Genomic DNA, 16,521 nt, shown 5'->3' with positions numbered 1-16,521 from the left:
CACATGGACGTTTTCCTTTTGTTTGGCAATGCAGCCTGTAAGTTAGCAAAGTGTGTGCTATTATTCCTATTGATAAACATAAAAGCTTTTTCCTCCTGTTAAAGCTAGTTGCATCACTTGTGTTCAAGGAGAGTCCTGGTTAGCCCTGTCACTTCAAAACTACCACTACACAGCAGGTCTGCCCTCACCAAACACTTTCCCTAATGTAAAATAAACAGGTTTTACACAAAACCCCAACACCAAAGCTCCAAGATCCATACCTGTTCCTGTCACTGGGTGCTGCCCCTCTTCTCAGCAAAACACAGCTGCCGTGCCAGAGAATCCCATCTCCCGAAAGCTTCTCTGCTTCACAGGGCTTCGAGCCTTGGCAACCAACTGGTGAGCTGGTAGGGCAGGGAGTGGGCAGGTATTATATATTTATACTAACAAGATGACCGAACAGAGGAGTGTAAAATTTGACATTCAAGTTGTGGGTTTATTTTTTTAATATTCTAGAATTCTTTCTTCTACAACTATTTGCACCTGTGCACAGATCAGATATTACATATAGAATTAAAAAATCAAAAGAAGGGCAAAAGCTCAGAGAGGAAGGGTATGTCAAAAACTCATTGTTCTAGTCAGCCCACTAAGGCATAATAAATTCAGATCTCTATTCGGAGACCCCAGTCATCAGAAAGGTTGTCTCATAATTAAGTTTCCAAATGATCTAATAATTTGTCTTCCAAATATTTACGCATGCTAAATAATACCTCTATTTTAGATAATTCTTTTTTTTTTTTTTTTCTCCACAGTTCACAACTCCAGCTTTTGTGCAGTTCTGACACCCTTCTGCAGACTCTCTGGGCATCTGCCCTGTTCATATCTCATTCGTATTGCTATCAAGGTCCTACAGGAGACAATGCTGAAGGTCTTTCTAAAGTCAAGGTATACAATAGCCACTCATTTGCCCTTGCAGTCATCTCACTACCAATCACCTCACCACAAAAGGCTACCTGGGTGACAATTTGGTGAATTCCACACTGGTTGCTCCCAGTCATCAATTTATTCTCCCTGTGGCTGAAAGCAGCTTTGGGATGATTTGCTTCATGTCCTTCCCAAGCAAAAACGTAAAGCTGACCAGCTTGTAGCTCCCCAGATTCTCCTTCTTACCCCTCCTGAAAGTGAGGTAAGGGTTTTTATTTCATGTCATCAGAATTAAGTTACATGCAAATCCTTTAGAAAAAGTACTAAATAGAAAGAAAATACCTGCATATTTTTTCATAATGACCTTCATAATATTTATAACCCTGCAGAATACAATTATGTCCTTCAACTAAAATTTCAAGTGTTGCCTTAGGTATTTCTATGGGCAGGAAAGCTTTCCTACTTTGATAAAAAGCTTAAAATTAATATTATGAAGATCAAGACAACATGTTGTTTCTTGAGCCATTCAACACATTCTTTAAATACACTTTCATAATAGGTCCACACCAAGCCACTAGAGATTGAAAAACAAACAGACACCCTACCAAAAATTACATTTCACATATAAGTACAGCAGTATACTTAGTATAAAATACTTCTGATAAAGTATTCACGCAGGCATCCACCATCTCATGTGTGTTGTTTGTTTTTCTTACTAGGTAAATATTACGCCAACTCCAAGTACTTATTGTTTTCTTTTGAAGGGAATAAATAAGCATGAATTAAAAGCTATCTTGTATTCCATTCTTGGAGAATAATGGGATTGGGGTTTTCTTCATAGGGATTGGGACACAACTATGGTGAACCTGTAAACAAATTTAGATAATTCATATTTTTCATATCTTTTAATTTCTGCTTAGCATCACAGAGTGTGCTTGCATTCTAAAGCAGATTACAAATCCAATTCCACCTCTAATTGCTGTCAATTCTTAGTGTATTGCTGCAAGTTGGAAAATACTTCATGTTTCACTGTAACATCAAACTCCTGGAGGGAAATCCATACAGAAGGATCTCAATTTAAAAAAAAGTCCATGATAAGAGCAAAAAAGGTTGGAAACAATCTAAGTGCATTATGCAGGCTTCAAACCCTAGTAGCAAGTCTGAAGAACCCAAATACTGTTTTACACCTTAAAATAAAACCCTATTATTTTTAAGCCAGCCCTGTGATTTTTTATTTATTTTTTGTAGTTTTAAAGGTCAAACAAACTTTAAATAAAGAAATATCTCAATATTACATTTAATTTCTCATTCAGTACCCGGTGAGGATCAGACTCAAAAAGATGTCAAGGAATCTCACTAGCCCTGTATATTTATAAATGTTAATGGTATTACACACATACTGATAGAGGCTTTTCGTTATAGACCTATCTACCTATATATACATACAATAAATGCTTGCTTAGCAGAGATTTAGAAGGGAATGCTTGTGGTTTTGTCTTACTCCAAAGGAGCCTGACTGTCAATGTTTTCTGAGTGTTAGCAAGATAGGTAAAGTATCTATGTAGATAACAGCGTGCCCTTGTTTTAGGAACACCAGGGCAGCAGGAGTTTATATAACTGAATTCTGTAGGACAGACCATCTGACCAAGTTAAGAGCTGTTTCTCCCGAAAAAGTCCTGAAATAGATCATAATGCACCACAGAAAGGACTCTGGGAAAGGGTAAAACAAAATAGTCTGCAATTTAACCAGATCATCGCTTCACTGTCAAACTGTCACCTAATTACGGACTTCAGAAAAGAAATAGCATGGTTGCCTGGGAGAGAGGAGTTTCATTACCTTATGTGAAAGAAGAGTTTCTTCAGATTCCTCTTCACCCAAGATTGGAGCCTTTGCTAATCTTTTTAAAACTTGCAACACAGGGATTTTAGCAATAAAGCTTTATCACCACCATACTGAAACTTGGCGCAAAATCATTACCATGTCTCCATTTGTGCCAACTACCCTCACAGTAGGGCTATCCTGCAACAGACAGAAAAAGCAGTAACTGCAGTCACACCATTACAGCTTTTCCTTCTAAACCCACTAGACATTATTTCCTCCTCCTGACGCAGCCAGGGACTAGAGGTCTCTTCTCCCACAAACCAGGACTACCAGCAGCCCCTCGCACTTCAGCTGTTCTGTGAAGTACCTGTTCTTCAGCAACTCTGTGAAGATGACTCTATACAGTGATGTAAACACAATAATGACATCTAACACACCAGTTCCCGTTACCAGGCTATGTGTGTACCACCATCCCATTCCTACTTTTTGCCCTCAGCTACATTTTGGAAGTGTCTCTACAATACCTATCTGAAGACAGAAGAATATTGTCCTAGCCATCCCTGCTCTGCAGGTGACTTGCTTAATCACAGAAGGACTTTTCTGGCTTATTCAAGGAGTGTGTGGTAAAATCAAGTATCCAACAGATCTCCAAAATCTTAGGTCACTGCTTTCATCACGCGGACCATTACTTCTCCTGTCAGAAGAAACTTTCATTCCACCTTCACCTATGAAATAAAAAACAAAATTGGATTCTACAACCCTTTAAAATATTTCATATTACATCACAATCATTTAATTTACCTCAGACCTATGTCTAGAAGAATCAAGGCTTTTGTGTGATATTGATTGCAAGTTCAATGAAGGAAGCATACAATGAAGAATACTGGAGCTGAATCTTACTACCCTAAATCAAGGAAAGCGAAATACCCACTGAAGGCCCCCAAGGAGCTTTGTTTAATTATGGACTACAGAATTTGGGTCACAGTGACACATAAATGGCAAAAATTCAGCCACTTCAACCACACTCCCTGGACACTGGCTGTCTCTTCGCACACACTTTCAGCACAGCACACAGCAGTACTTACCGGGACCCATCACCAGCAACAAGCATCCAAAAAATCACCATCTCTAAGGCCAGCTCCCAAAGCTGGTGACATCCAGCAGCCTGTGGCAGCAAGTAGAAAGCTGGCAGCTGCAGAACAGCTCTCACTCATCCCACCTCATCTCCAAAACCCATTAACGCTACCGTAAACAAGAACAAATGAATGACTGAAGTATATTTTACAATACACCTCAAAACAAGCCAAGGATACGCCACTTGCCACAACGCTATGCCCGTAGCAGAATACTTTCCTGAGCGTCCAAAGAAAACCTGAGCAACCAAGTATTTGAAGCGAGCCTAATGGTACCTTGAAACAGCAGTAACTTTCAGGAAAAGAATGGCTGTTGTAATACAAAATTTTGTGCCAGAAACTACAAAAAAGGCCTTTACAACTGCCACATATAGAAAAAGCAAAGGGACAGCACCGCATCCAGCTACTCTGCACAGAAATCACTGGTAAGAATGGCATGGTGTAAAACTAAAGGAACAAGTCTATCAATGCTTAACTGCATTTCTTCTGAATATGAATGAGCACCACACTGGTGATTTCTGAATTTTTGAAGAGCACTAGTTTTGTGTAAAACCTATTTGTATTAAGCACAGGTCTTTGTTACATTCACAGACTGCTATGTGCATGGTCTTGTTTGCATGTTGTTTATTCAAATTGCAAGCGTGCAGTGCTTGCATGCAATACTGAAGATGCATATTTAGATGTTTCTCTTTGTCAAATGTAGTACCTCTACCTCTACCTCTGCCCTGCATTGGAGAAGTAAGATAGTTTATTGAACACTAGTCTTACAGCCAGAAAACCCAGGGCCAACCACTAGTATCCTATTTGATGCTGCAGAAGTCCCCAAAGACCACGTACTTCGGCTGCCCTTCTACAGTATTCCCTACCTCCACAAAGCACTGTGAAAATAAACACATGAATGATTGATAGGTGCTCACTTATTATGGGGTTAAAGGTCGTATGAGGCAGAAAGAAAATTAACATATTCAAAGAAGGATTACAGCCTGCTTCATAGTTTTTCACCAGCTAGGGTAACACAGAAGTTACACAAAGGGTTATGATTGCTATAAAAAAAAAAAAAAAGTGACATCCAAGATACAAAGAAAAAAAATCTTGCTGCCATACACTATAAGTCTTGAAAAAAATGTGTTTTTTTTTTTTAATTCATTCAATAAAATTCACTATTGGAATTAGAGATCCACAAGTCCCAGGTAAATAGATGTGCCACTGAAACAACTACTCCTGCTGCATTTGTATGTTAATAAGTTCCCCTGACTGCTTACGGGTGACATGAGGGAGCAATTCTGCATGAGGCTAACAAGGGTGGCAGCAATGAAGCCAAGCAATATCACAGCCCCTCAATCGTTTGGAAATTCATCCCACTCCTTTCTGATTTCTCCTCTGCACAACGTCACCACTTCGGGGATACAGTCCTCTTGGCAAGCACCATCAGATCCATAAACTTCGCAGAGTAGTGAATTGCTGTTGCTGTTTCTAGGTTAACATTGACAGGAACTAACAGAGTCTTCAAAAATATCATAAACTTTGTTTTAGAGCTGACACACAATTGCTACATAGTGCATTACAGGACCATGCACACAGCTGTACGAGCAGATCCAGCACTGCTCAGATAGATGGGGTTTGTCATCCTCTAAACCTTACCTCTAACAGGAAGGGGGTGGGGAGAAGAAGGGGAATGGAGAGAGAGAGAGAAAATGAAAGGGTGAAAAAGACCTACTACTAGAAATGCCTTAGACTATAGTATTTCTTGTACAGATCTGACCTGTGCTATGTACAGCAATGTAACCTTGAAAAAAATATCAGTAAATAACCTAGAATACTTTATAAGTGAACAACACAACAGCACTGCTCTGCACTGTCATCTGGGACACTCAGTTTCATTCATCATTATGGTCTCCCGTCTCTCTCCCCAAGTCAATTGGGATTCAAACTGCAGTGGAGAACAGCTCATTCATCCACGGGGGAAAGCAGCATGCTTCACATTGCTAAGGAGTTTCCTGTGATTCTCAATGCCAAAGTACATTATCGTTTCATTGTGACTCTCAGAAAATGAGAGGGCATTTTTTAAGCCCCTTTAACATTTGTTTCTATTAGAAACACAGTGGAAGAGTGATCCAGGCTGCTAACAGATCTCCCAGCACTAGCATGTGCATTCTATTTGCAAGCTTAACTCTGCAACAAACTCTGGAGCCCACTAGAATGGAATTACATCCATGATGAAGTACATTTAATCTATCACAGATTACCAATGGAAAATTGAAAAGTAGTTGGTGGGGTTGGTGGGGCCTTTGAAGGGAGTCACATAAAGACCTCCTCCTCAAAAAGGCCATGTGGGCATCTTCAAGAAATAGCGGATGGGAAAGTATTCGCCAGGAACAAGGAAAAAAAAAAATTGCAGCCTTCAAGCAGTGGCATTGACTTTATTCAATAGGGGAGAAAAAAAAAAAGAATAAACATATATCGTCAAACAAGAAGAAAACCTCAGTACAACACAAATAAGTTGTATTTCAGATGATTTCACTGTGATCATAAAAGTGATATGTAGCAGTAATAGTTGCTAAAAAGGTTGTTCTCCAAAGCAATCTGGCTTGGTCAAAATGCAGAACATTTCTCTAGCACGCCCTACTCACAAAAATAATTACCAGAATAACTGAAGACAAACCATCATTGTAAAAGTCTTTTTCTTTTCTTCCTTGGAAGTTATTAATCAAAACCTCCAGCAAATGGCAGCCAGCCAGCGATGGATTCTGCAGCATCTGCTCTGGCTCCGTTTCATAGGGGCTGCAGCACACACCTTTCACAGTGCGAAAGGGTTGATGCAGCTGATTTAGTCTTCTGTTATCAGCTGCCACTCCCTGACCTGGGTAAGAGAATATTTGGTTTTACACAATCAGACATTTGCTTAATCACTGAAGTTTTGTGTATAGAGCCTGCATGTGATATTCAAAATTGTTAGCATGGCTCCTGTATCTGTATCAGTCAGTATAGCAGAGCTATTTAATACCATTGCTCATGTTAACAAACTACTACTATTGTAATCAACAATGAAATCTCCATTTTAAAAAATCCCACCACCCCCATCCACCTTTTTTTTTTCACCGACTTGCAGAAGACGAGGTTTAAACAGAGCAAGGACAGTGGAGTTAGTGCTGCCACCTTTTGGTCTCCTGTAACAGTGCCAGAGAAAAAAGGGAACTCTTTGTCACATTAAAATTAAGCGTACTGAAAACTTGATCATATGTTGTAAGCACAACAGGGAGCACTTCTCACATGATGTTTTTGGACTCCAATGCCCATGTATATTATAAAAAATTGAAGCAAAGGGTTTCTTTATACTGTTTCTCAAATTAGTTCTATTTATGCAACTTAAAGATTTTGAGGAAAATCAAAGATTATAAAAACTTGAGCTTTAATTCTAAGCACAAGTGATTTGTAGTAAAGTACCTTTGAATAAGCAAAATTCTACTATTTACTTTTCGTGGAAGCAAAAAGAATGGGAATGATCAAGGAAAGGAAAGGAAAATTAGTTGCTAATATAAAGTCTATTTTACGTAGGAAAATTGAAAGAGCTTCCAGAGGAATTTGAAATATGCTTACTAGTGAGTTATATATATTTTAATGCTAATTTTACATATATATACACACACATGCATATACACATACACAATACTTTGTTTCTACTTCTAAGCTGTGCTCTTCTGTAAGCCTATTCAAAAGGACAAATCAGATGACACTCAAATCTAAGTTTGCACAAATTGTTAAACAAGCCTCCATCTCACATTGTTAGCAATGTAATGCATAAAACTGTCCGGTGCAGCCAGGCAGCTGCAAACTGCAGGCACCAAAAGAAATCCTGGCAAATCCTGGGCAACTAGGCACTGCTTTCTCTTGCCCATTTTCTGTGCAACTCAATTAATTGCTGTTATTTGTACAAAGAATGGTTTAGGTAAGGTAAAGAAGGTACCTGGTAAAGTAAATCAGCAAAGGAGTAGAAATGGAATACAACCAGGCCACGAAATGGACTGCTGTCCTCGTGGTGCTGTTGAGTACCTAACAGCTCATCTTCAGCAGGACAAGCTTCTACAAACTCCTAAGAAAACAGAAAAAATGGCATTTTAGACTATTTTTAAAAATACATGCTTAAATCTGAGGAGAAAAGATTCCTGCCACAAGAAATATTACCATATTAATTCACAATTTGGGGGGTGATTAGAGGGACCTCTTCCATTGGCTCAAACGAATTCACAATATGGCTGCGCACTGCCACTGACAAACCAGGCCACATTTACCTTGCTGGCGCACACAATCAGTACCTCACGGGGCCAGGACGAGTTTGCCCTTTTCCTGAGATATTCCCAGCTGTAAACAGGCACTTGATGTTTCCAGCAGAGTACTCTTCCTTAGGCCACAGTGGAACAAGAAGTTACCCAGTTGGCGGGCTGAAATGCCCACACTCTCCGCCACAGCCTCATTTTCTAAAGGGCTATGCTGGCAGTCGGCATCGAAATGATCCTGAAGTGTTGAGACCTCAAAACATTCCCCAGGCAAAGATGATGCTGCCAGGGACACACACACTTTACAATCACAGAAATTAATAGTAATGGAGATTAACCTAATTCAAAGAGTAAAACAACACTGCTTCCACCAGTGATCTCAGCAACAGATCATCTCAAACCATCTGCAGGGCCAAAGGATAATCCATTTACATTGCTTTCACAGCATTAGAAAAGGCAAACGTAAAGCAGTGGAACAAACAATACAGTCCAATACAGACCAAGTAGATTTCCCTGTAAGTTTCTCTAGTTTTCTTCATTTCAATCCTCTCAAGGTACAATTTGAATATGGTCCTAAAAATATTCCTTTGATACCTGACCAAATTATTTAGTAAACCTTTGAGTCTTAGAGCATGATAAAACTCTGCTAAAAATCTGCAAGTCCTCTTAAATGCATTTTAAAGACAATCTCCCTACACTGCTCCCTGATTTTCTATGAATTTTTGTTTATGGGGCAGTGTAAAAAAAAAATACTTGCATTTCCTACAGTGTTTAGAGAATCTCCTGATTTGCTGAAATTAAAGACAGACCAATACCTTGGCAGAAATGTTGTGACTTCATACATGAAACACATTTCATTTCTACATCTTCAGAAATAACTACTATAAAAATTGGTTTACTAACTTGAAAATATTCCAGAAAAAAAATGCATTTGTAATAACTAACAATTGAGCACTTAGAAGAACAGAAGAGCCAAATGAGGAGAACTGAATTAAAAGGCATTTTATAAGAGTTATGTTAACTAATTTACTCCCTGCTGCAATCATCATAATTTCTTTTTCACTTTTTGCATTTGTCACCTTTTTATTCCCAATGCTTGCTTGAAAAAACAGTCAACAGCTTATGTCATTTTTTTTCTTTTTAAAGTAATTTGAAAAAACTGAACCAGTAAAAAGCCAGCAATGTTAACCATAGACATATTTAAATTAATTGTATTTGTATTTATTATACATGCAGATGAAGACAGAAAGACTATCGCACCATTTTAACATAGTTTTCCCTCCACTCTCCATGTTGTGTAGCTATTTTTACAAAGTGGATTTTGGTGATTTGGGAATATGTACCTATATTTTGGTAGGTAGCCTTTTTCAGAAGAGACTGAAAGCAAGTTACATAAATGCTAGCATTCACAATCATGTCAGGGTTGTGTCGTTCTCCCTCTCCCCCCTCCCAAAAAAAAAAAAAACTCTTAATTTCATTTGATTAATCATCGTAACTTAAAATATTAATGGATTTCTTTTCAAATCATTTGAAGTTTACAATAACCACAGAACAGGCAATGATCATTGTTATTTACACTATTGCTTTCGACCATAAGCATTTCAAAGAGAAGGAAATATGGCAAAAACTGCCCTCTTGTCTGCAGTATTTACATGCTTTACATAGTTTAAAAATATGTGGCTTATTAATGACTGATTTTTCAACCTCTCCAATAAGCTTTTTATTAACATGACAGTCCTTTACTTGCAAGTGTCAAGCAATTTCATACTGTGCATGTATCCTTTATGATGTTTAATATAAAAGATAGTACAGTATTTATATCCCTCACAATAAGAGAATGGATTGTTTTAAGGTTATACAGCCCAGTTGTGATAAAGAAAGAAGGAACCTTACAAAATGATAAATATTTTCATTAAAAAACTTTAAAACTAAAAGTTCAAAGATATGTTCTCCTCTCTTATATCTTGTCAAAACATGACTTAGGACCCAAAACTAATCTACTTTCAATTTTATTCCATATTTCAGTGCTGTCATAGTACTCAGCAGAGAGTATTGGAATACGATCATTTTTTATTTTGTTGATGTTACCGACAGCTTTATTTCACAAAGCAATCTTATACTATGTCTACCACTGGCAGGTCACAAAGGTCAAATAGTCTATCCTTACAGGTAGAGAGCTTATTAAATGGCATGTCTATTAAACCCAATGGACAACATAAGGAAACATTTCAGCAAAATATTTTTAACATAGTTCAGTGAAGTCAGTCAAAAGGGTATTAAATAATTTGTAATTTTTTTTTTTTACAAACATCTTCAAAATTATGCTTCATACAAAGCATTTCAAACAGACACTAGGAGAAAGACCTGCAAAAAGACGAACTTTGACTGAGCAAACATTTACTTTGTCTTATGCATTTAAAACTGCACACTCAGAGCACATTTAGAGGTAGGTGGTTTAACAGAGATAAGTTTCTGCTTTCTAGGACTGTAACTTAACTAAATGTTCAAATTAAAGTTATCGTGAAATTCATACTATACATTCTCCAGCAGTATTTGTATATGTGCTTTACATACCAACCTGCATCATCATAGGGTAATTCGTCAGAAGCAATACATCTTAGCTAATTCGTTTTAAAATGACATAACTAATCACAAAATGGTTTGGGGAAAAATTCAATTACATAAATCAGAAAGGCACTCAAAATCTTCATACAGTATCTTGTAAAATGCACATAATTCTTTTTAACCAAGAGGGTGTAGGCTTTGGAAGACCAAAATATTTATAAACACATAATTGTGATTTTATCTCTCTTTCTGGCATCATTTCATTATTTCACTATTTGCCAGTTATCTACCATATGTTGAATCTTGCTATTTCAATATTTATATTTGCATGACTGCATTTGCAGAGGGATAATAAAATAAAGACATCTTTGGATTGGGAAACCTATACATTCAGATGTCCTTCTTCAGACTTAATCCTTACTGTCCAATCAAATAAAGTATTCCTATCGAATTTCTCAATCAGACACAGTTATTTCTGTATAGGTAAAATTCTGAATGCTGATATGCAGACTCTGTGGACTCGCACAGACTTTATCTCATAAAGTACTTGGTCCACTGTTGCCAGAAGATTCGCCCAGTCAGATAATTAATAAGATACAGAAACATAAAACATGAGTTGTTAAAGTTCACAATTACCTTCCCTCACAGCTCCATTCTAAATGCACTGTCCTTGCTTTAACACATAGTAAATCATCTACCTAAATGTATTTGCACCCAATCATTTTTTAAAGTCACAATCTTTGTAGTGTCAACTTGTCAAGGGTCAAAGGGAAGAACAGGCAAGATTCCCAAATCAATCTGCTTGTAGAAACTGTCTCATTTCATTTCAAATTACCTGCTGTGGCTGAAGCAGGCTATGGACAAACTGCCTTCCTCCATAAACCATGACAGCACAGGTCGAACTTATGTGATCATTCATAAGGGGCAAGTCATGCCGGGTCTGTCATTAACTACTTTTAAACTGCTGTGCAGGGTTAAGTGATCTTGCAGGGCAGCAGCAGATATAAATACTATTTGGACAGTTTAATGTCAGGCGACAACTCCTCTGGGATTAAAAGCGTGTAACCCAATAGTAGTGTTATCGATATAAGGATTAAGGTACTTCGGGAATGTTTCTTGTAGTCACAACTTTTATGCATTTTGCACGCTATTAAGGTATCAGATGCATAATATAACAGCCCTTAAAAGGCTCTCTCAAATATTAACAGCAATGCCCACTGCCTTCTGTGTAAACATCCTCCATCGTTTTAGTTTCACCCTTGTGTAAGTGCCCAATCCAGGAGAGGACACTGCTAATCTACGCACATAAATACATTGCAGCCACCGCAGCACGTCGGGCTGTGTGACTCACGGGCAAGGGGAAGAGCTCAGAACCAACGCTCCCCAAAGCCATTCTGGCAGTTACAACAAAAGTCCACGTTAAACAAGGTACTTAGGCGGATGCCCACTCTCAAACACAGGAGTGGACCTATTAATGGAGCCTGCCACAGAGCCGATAGGCATATACAAATAAAAATTTAAAAAATCGGCCACAGCATGCAGCGTGCAGGCACGGACCCACCGCCATCACTGCTACAACTTGCCCACATAGAGAAAAGCCACAGTTTCCCAAAGTTCATAACTTTTTTAATTCAGACAAAAATATCACAGCAACAATGAAAAGACAAATCAATAATGTCCAAAATATATCTACAAGAGTATGCTAGTTCAAAGCAAATAACATAGGAATGTTAAAATGTGCAAAAACATTGCCCATTTTCCACTCAGTTCATACCTGAAAAAAAAGAATGCTTCCTGCTGAAACTTTTCAAACAGCTATGTCAAATTTCTGCCCAGTGCATTTAGTTTAAGAGTTATTCACAGCTGAAAGGAAATGTATGACAACGTTGCTGCTACGCTGTGTTAATAATGTCACTCAAAGTAATGGAGTTCTGGCTGTGGCAGTGTATTTTAGCCCTTCTGGAGAAGATACCATCTTCTTTGGAAATCTACTAGCATATAACGAATACTGACATAAAGTGAAATAATAATCCAAACTTATCCCTCTGATTAAGGCGATTTGCATAATTCACTGTAAAATTATTAACAGATTACAGATAAAGGAAAGGGCAAGAGGAAGAAAACAAGATACTGACCTGTGTTTGTGAATCACAGACATTCACTGTGTAAGCAGTGCAGATAATAAAATGTTTCCAGATATTCTGTTTACTTCATATCTGACAATCAAAAAAAAAGGAGAAAAAAACACCACAAAGGACTATTCTTGAATACTACTCTAGGCAAATGTTTAATGTAAAGAACACAATGTCAATGCTTACAAGCACAGAGAATGTACTTTAGGACTACAGCTTGCGTCCAAGGTGTTTCAGGTCACTCTTTTCTAGTCTGGAGTCTTTGGGCAATCTCCCAAATATACATATATTTTCCCTCTTCTGTAGCAATCCTTGTGACAGCTACCGTTCTTTTGGCTAAGCGGAACTATGCTGGCTTCAAATTGTTTTAGCCAATAATTTTGTTATTTAGTAAATCTACTCCAACAAAATCTCTTTTCATAAGCAACACATACTTACTATCAAAAAGACTATGCCCTGTAAGAGGCATTAAAAAAAAAAAAAAAGATTTATTAATTTATACCACTTTTTGTCCTTTAGATGGCATCACATAAGAAAACTCTTCTACCTTTCAGTTCCATAGTGGTTGCCTGCAGTATTTAACTCTGCAGTACAAGCTTATCAATATCAAAATAGTCAGTATGCAGATCCTCAATATTTTCTGTATACATCATCAAACAAGGAAATAAAAACTAAATCTGTACATGCTGGACAAACAGGTGACTCAGTTACCACTTTTCCATGCATCCAAAATTAAACATTTATAACCATACTTCATAGTAAATATGTGATTCAACTTACAGTCTTTTAAAGGTATTCTTTCAGATCTAGTAATTGCACACTTCAAATTAACAGCATTTAAGACTGAGTGAAACTTGCCATTTTTACCCTCTAAAAATATCCATTGTAACAAATGGAGGTTTTGAGTCAAAGAATTTCAGGATTTTTTGTGTATGGCAATGTATTACTAGATATTAAACACCTTTTCAGGATGCAAAGATTTTGTAAATAAATACATTTATTTTATATTATTACTTCTGAGCTAGCACTACGGCAAAAAAAAAAAATATGAATCAATTTAAGCAGTAACAAAATGGTTTTCAGCCTGTGGCATGATATGGCACATAGTTTACATGTATTACACAGACACCTATGCTGTCACTGCAAAATGTTTAGAAGACTAAAAGAGTAGATGGTTGGTCGAAACCTCCAGGTCAAAAAGGGCAGAGTAATAAAAAACAAAATGAAAGACAAGGGAGAGAAAGTTTGTTTGTTTAAAGGTCATATTTCTCAGAGAAAGAAAAGAAAAATAAGCTTTGCACCATTTGCGAATTACATCTATAACTACTTGAAACAAGCTCTAATGCCATCATTAAAGATGAAGAAACTGAACAGAAAGACAAATCCTGGATTACCTTTGACCTATCTGCAACAGCTGATTTATTGGAAAAGTAGTGAGCAGCTTCTTCATGTGTCCCTTTCTACAGTTTCCTAACCTCAGTAGCAGAGGGAGGCTAAGGACAATTTGGGTTTATCAGGATTTTTCCCTAAGCAGGATGAAAATCACACTTAAACGTACTCCACTAATAGAGCTTCCCTCTTTTCTAAGCTTTTTGTAGTGCTATGAAGAAAACAATTTACCAGGTTCACTGCATTTCTTCAACTACTGGGAGCTATTTTGGCAGACTTATTCATGATGCTGAAACAGGGTTCCCTTTTCCTTACCTAGGGCTGAAAAATGTAACATCTAGAGCTGGTCAGCTTCTCCTTGATCACCTGAAAAGAAATTTAGCATATTCTTGGCAAGTAATTATTGATAAAAAAAATTCCTCAATGCTATCTTTAAAATTATTTTAAATTAAAAAGTACAAAAACAGTAGAAAGGATAACTAGCTAACCATGTATAAAATATATATATAATTAAATGGGATTATTTATATACTTAAACATCTGAGTTGCCTCCAACTAAACTCAAAAGCACTACCTCAAAGTTATCATTTCTGTTATGAAATCCTCCCCTTGAACCATAAACTGTGGAGCAAAAGAATAACATCCAGTGTCATGGTGATACAGAAAACAAACTACCCTGTTCCCATAGGGATACAATGATTAGCTTAACCTACAGACACCTTACAGCATTGCCTAGTTGGAGGAAATCATTGAAGCAGTCAGATCAAACCAGAACCACCAAAAAAAATCCCTCTAAAAATCCTTGAATTGATAACAGTATGCTCTGAATTAGCATCAAACTTGTGCAGATGCAAGGCAAGTTTCAGACAATACACTGAAACAATGGTCGGCAATTGCACTGAATAATAATTTATTACAGGAATTTTCATGACCCCTCCATGAATGCCATCAGTCTAACTCCTGAGGGCTCATTCTTTGCCACATCTTTTCTTTAACAAGGAATGATTACAGGATACAACAAGTTTCAAACCTATCCATATGCAGATGTCAGCAAGCTATGTACCTTGTTAGCGAATGGGAACAAGTACAGTCACTTCGATAACACAGTATTCAATTACAATGAATATTTGAATTAAAAACAGATGGCACAAGCTTGATTGAAGAATCAAGTTGCTTGGCAGCAGAGTGCAATAGGAACAAATGCCTGACATGAATTTTAGTAATAAAAATTATTCCCTTAAAAGGATACTGAAAGGCAACTTCATGAAAACTCCCAAGTCGCCCTGGTATTTCTTGGACAATACCTTCCACATTGAACAAAAACAACAACAAAGCATCTTAGAACACAACTGTTTTCCCATTTCTTGGGAGGGAAAACATCTGTTGACCATTTCGTAAAACTGCCGTAAGATTTTCATTCAAACTGCAAAAGGCTGAAGTTGATTACTTTCAAGGAACAAGCCAGTCTTTATGCTCTCTCAAAAAAAATATTTGGAAAGATGCAATGGAGATCAGAATCTGGAGCCTCTATGGTCAGAAATGGAGCAGAGGAGGAGGAGCTGCTCCCCAGCCCTTGGCACCTTCACCCGCTGCTACATCTGCCCTGCTAAGTGCTGCTGCCAGGCAGGTAAAACTTTATTCCGAGGTGATTTAAACGACTTCCACTATCCAGACTGCTACGAGATCGGCTATCGAAAAACTCTCTGGTGAGTCACCAGGGCTAACTAAGCCTCCAAAGCCCATCCTCCCCTGCGGTCCACACATCACCTATTGCAAACCAAAATGAGACACTGCAAAAGAATGTGACGCCAAAAGAAAACTTCCCCCCCTGAAGTCAGGCCCTAGCGAGAAAAGCAGGGGCAGAATGCCTGTTACAGGAGTCAGGACTAAAATATTTGCTTCCCGGAGGTGGGCTGGGTGCTGCTGCCCTCCTCGTTTGCCACGGGCTGCACTTCGTGCCTCACAGGCAGCTTCAGGCATGTGGATCAGGACGCACACAGATCAGGATGCAGGCCCCTAACCCTAGCCAAGGGATGACACATTGGCACTTTAGATGTTTCATGTAGCTGCTCGGATTAAACAAAGTGACACTGAAGGTTAAACAAGCTTTACAAAATGAAATCTACTGCCACAATAGGAAAAACAAGTAAACACTGCAAAACTGAATAACAGCCAATCTTCCTCCACTTAGTGTTTTCCAAAACCATTGTTTATATCCTCATGCTAGAGCTTTCCTTGTTTAATAAACTCATTTAGTTAAACCATTGCAGACCCACGCATAGGCCTTATTTTTGTTTTGACAG

General features: G+C 37.9%; 1 long non-coding RNA gene across 2 annotated transcripts; it reads right to left on the bottom strand.

The window, feature by feature from the left end:
- Nucleotides 1-265: 265 nt before the first annotated feature.
- On the bottom strand, nt 266-15,917 carry LOC121074290. 2 transcript variants are annotated; one of them, XR_005822247.1, is made up of 8 exons: nt 15,282-15,917; nt 14,534-14,584; nt 12,833-12,913; nt 7,823-7,948; nt 6,501-6,718; nt 3,250-3,450; nt 2,741-2,923; nt 266-383 (listed from the first exon to the last, which is right to left on the bottom strand). It is a non-coding gene; the product is annotated as an uncharacterized LOC121074290 (long non-coding RNA). The 2 variants fall into 2 exon arrangements; XR_005822246.1 differs by lacking the exons at nt 266-383; nt 2,741-2,923; nt 3,250-3,450 and having other exon boundaries at nt 6,264-6,718.
- Between the last annotated feature and the right edge of the window lie 604 nt (nt 15,918-16,521).

Source organism: Cygnus olor, chromosome 8 (assembly GCF_009769625.2).
Source record: "Cygnus olor isolate bCygOlo1 chromosome 8, bCygOlo1.pri.v2, whole genome shotgun sequence".
Lineage (NCBI taxonomy): Eukaryota > Metazoa > Chordata > Aves > Anseriformes > Anatidae > Cygnus > Cygnus olor.
This window is presented reverse-complemented; position numbering and strand designations above follow the sequence as displayed.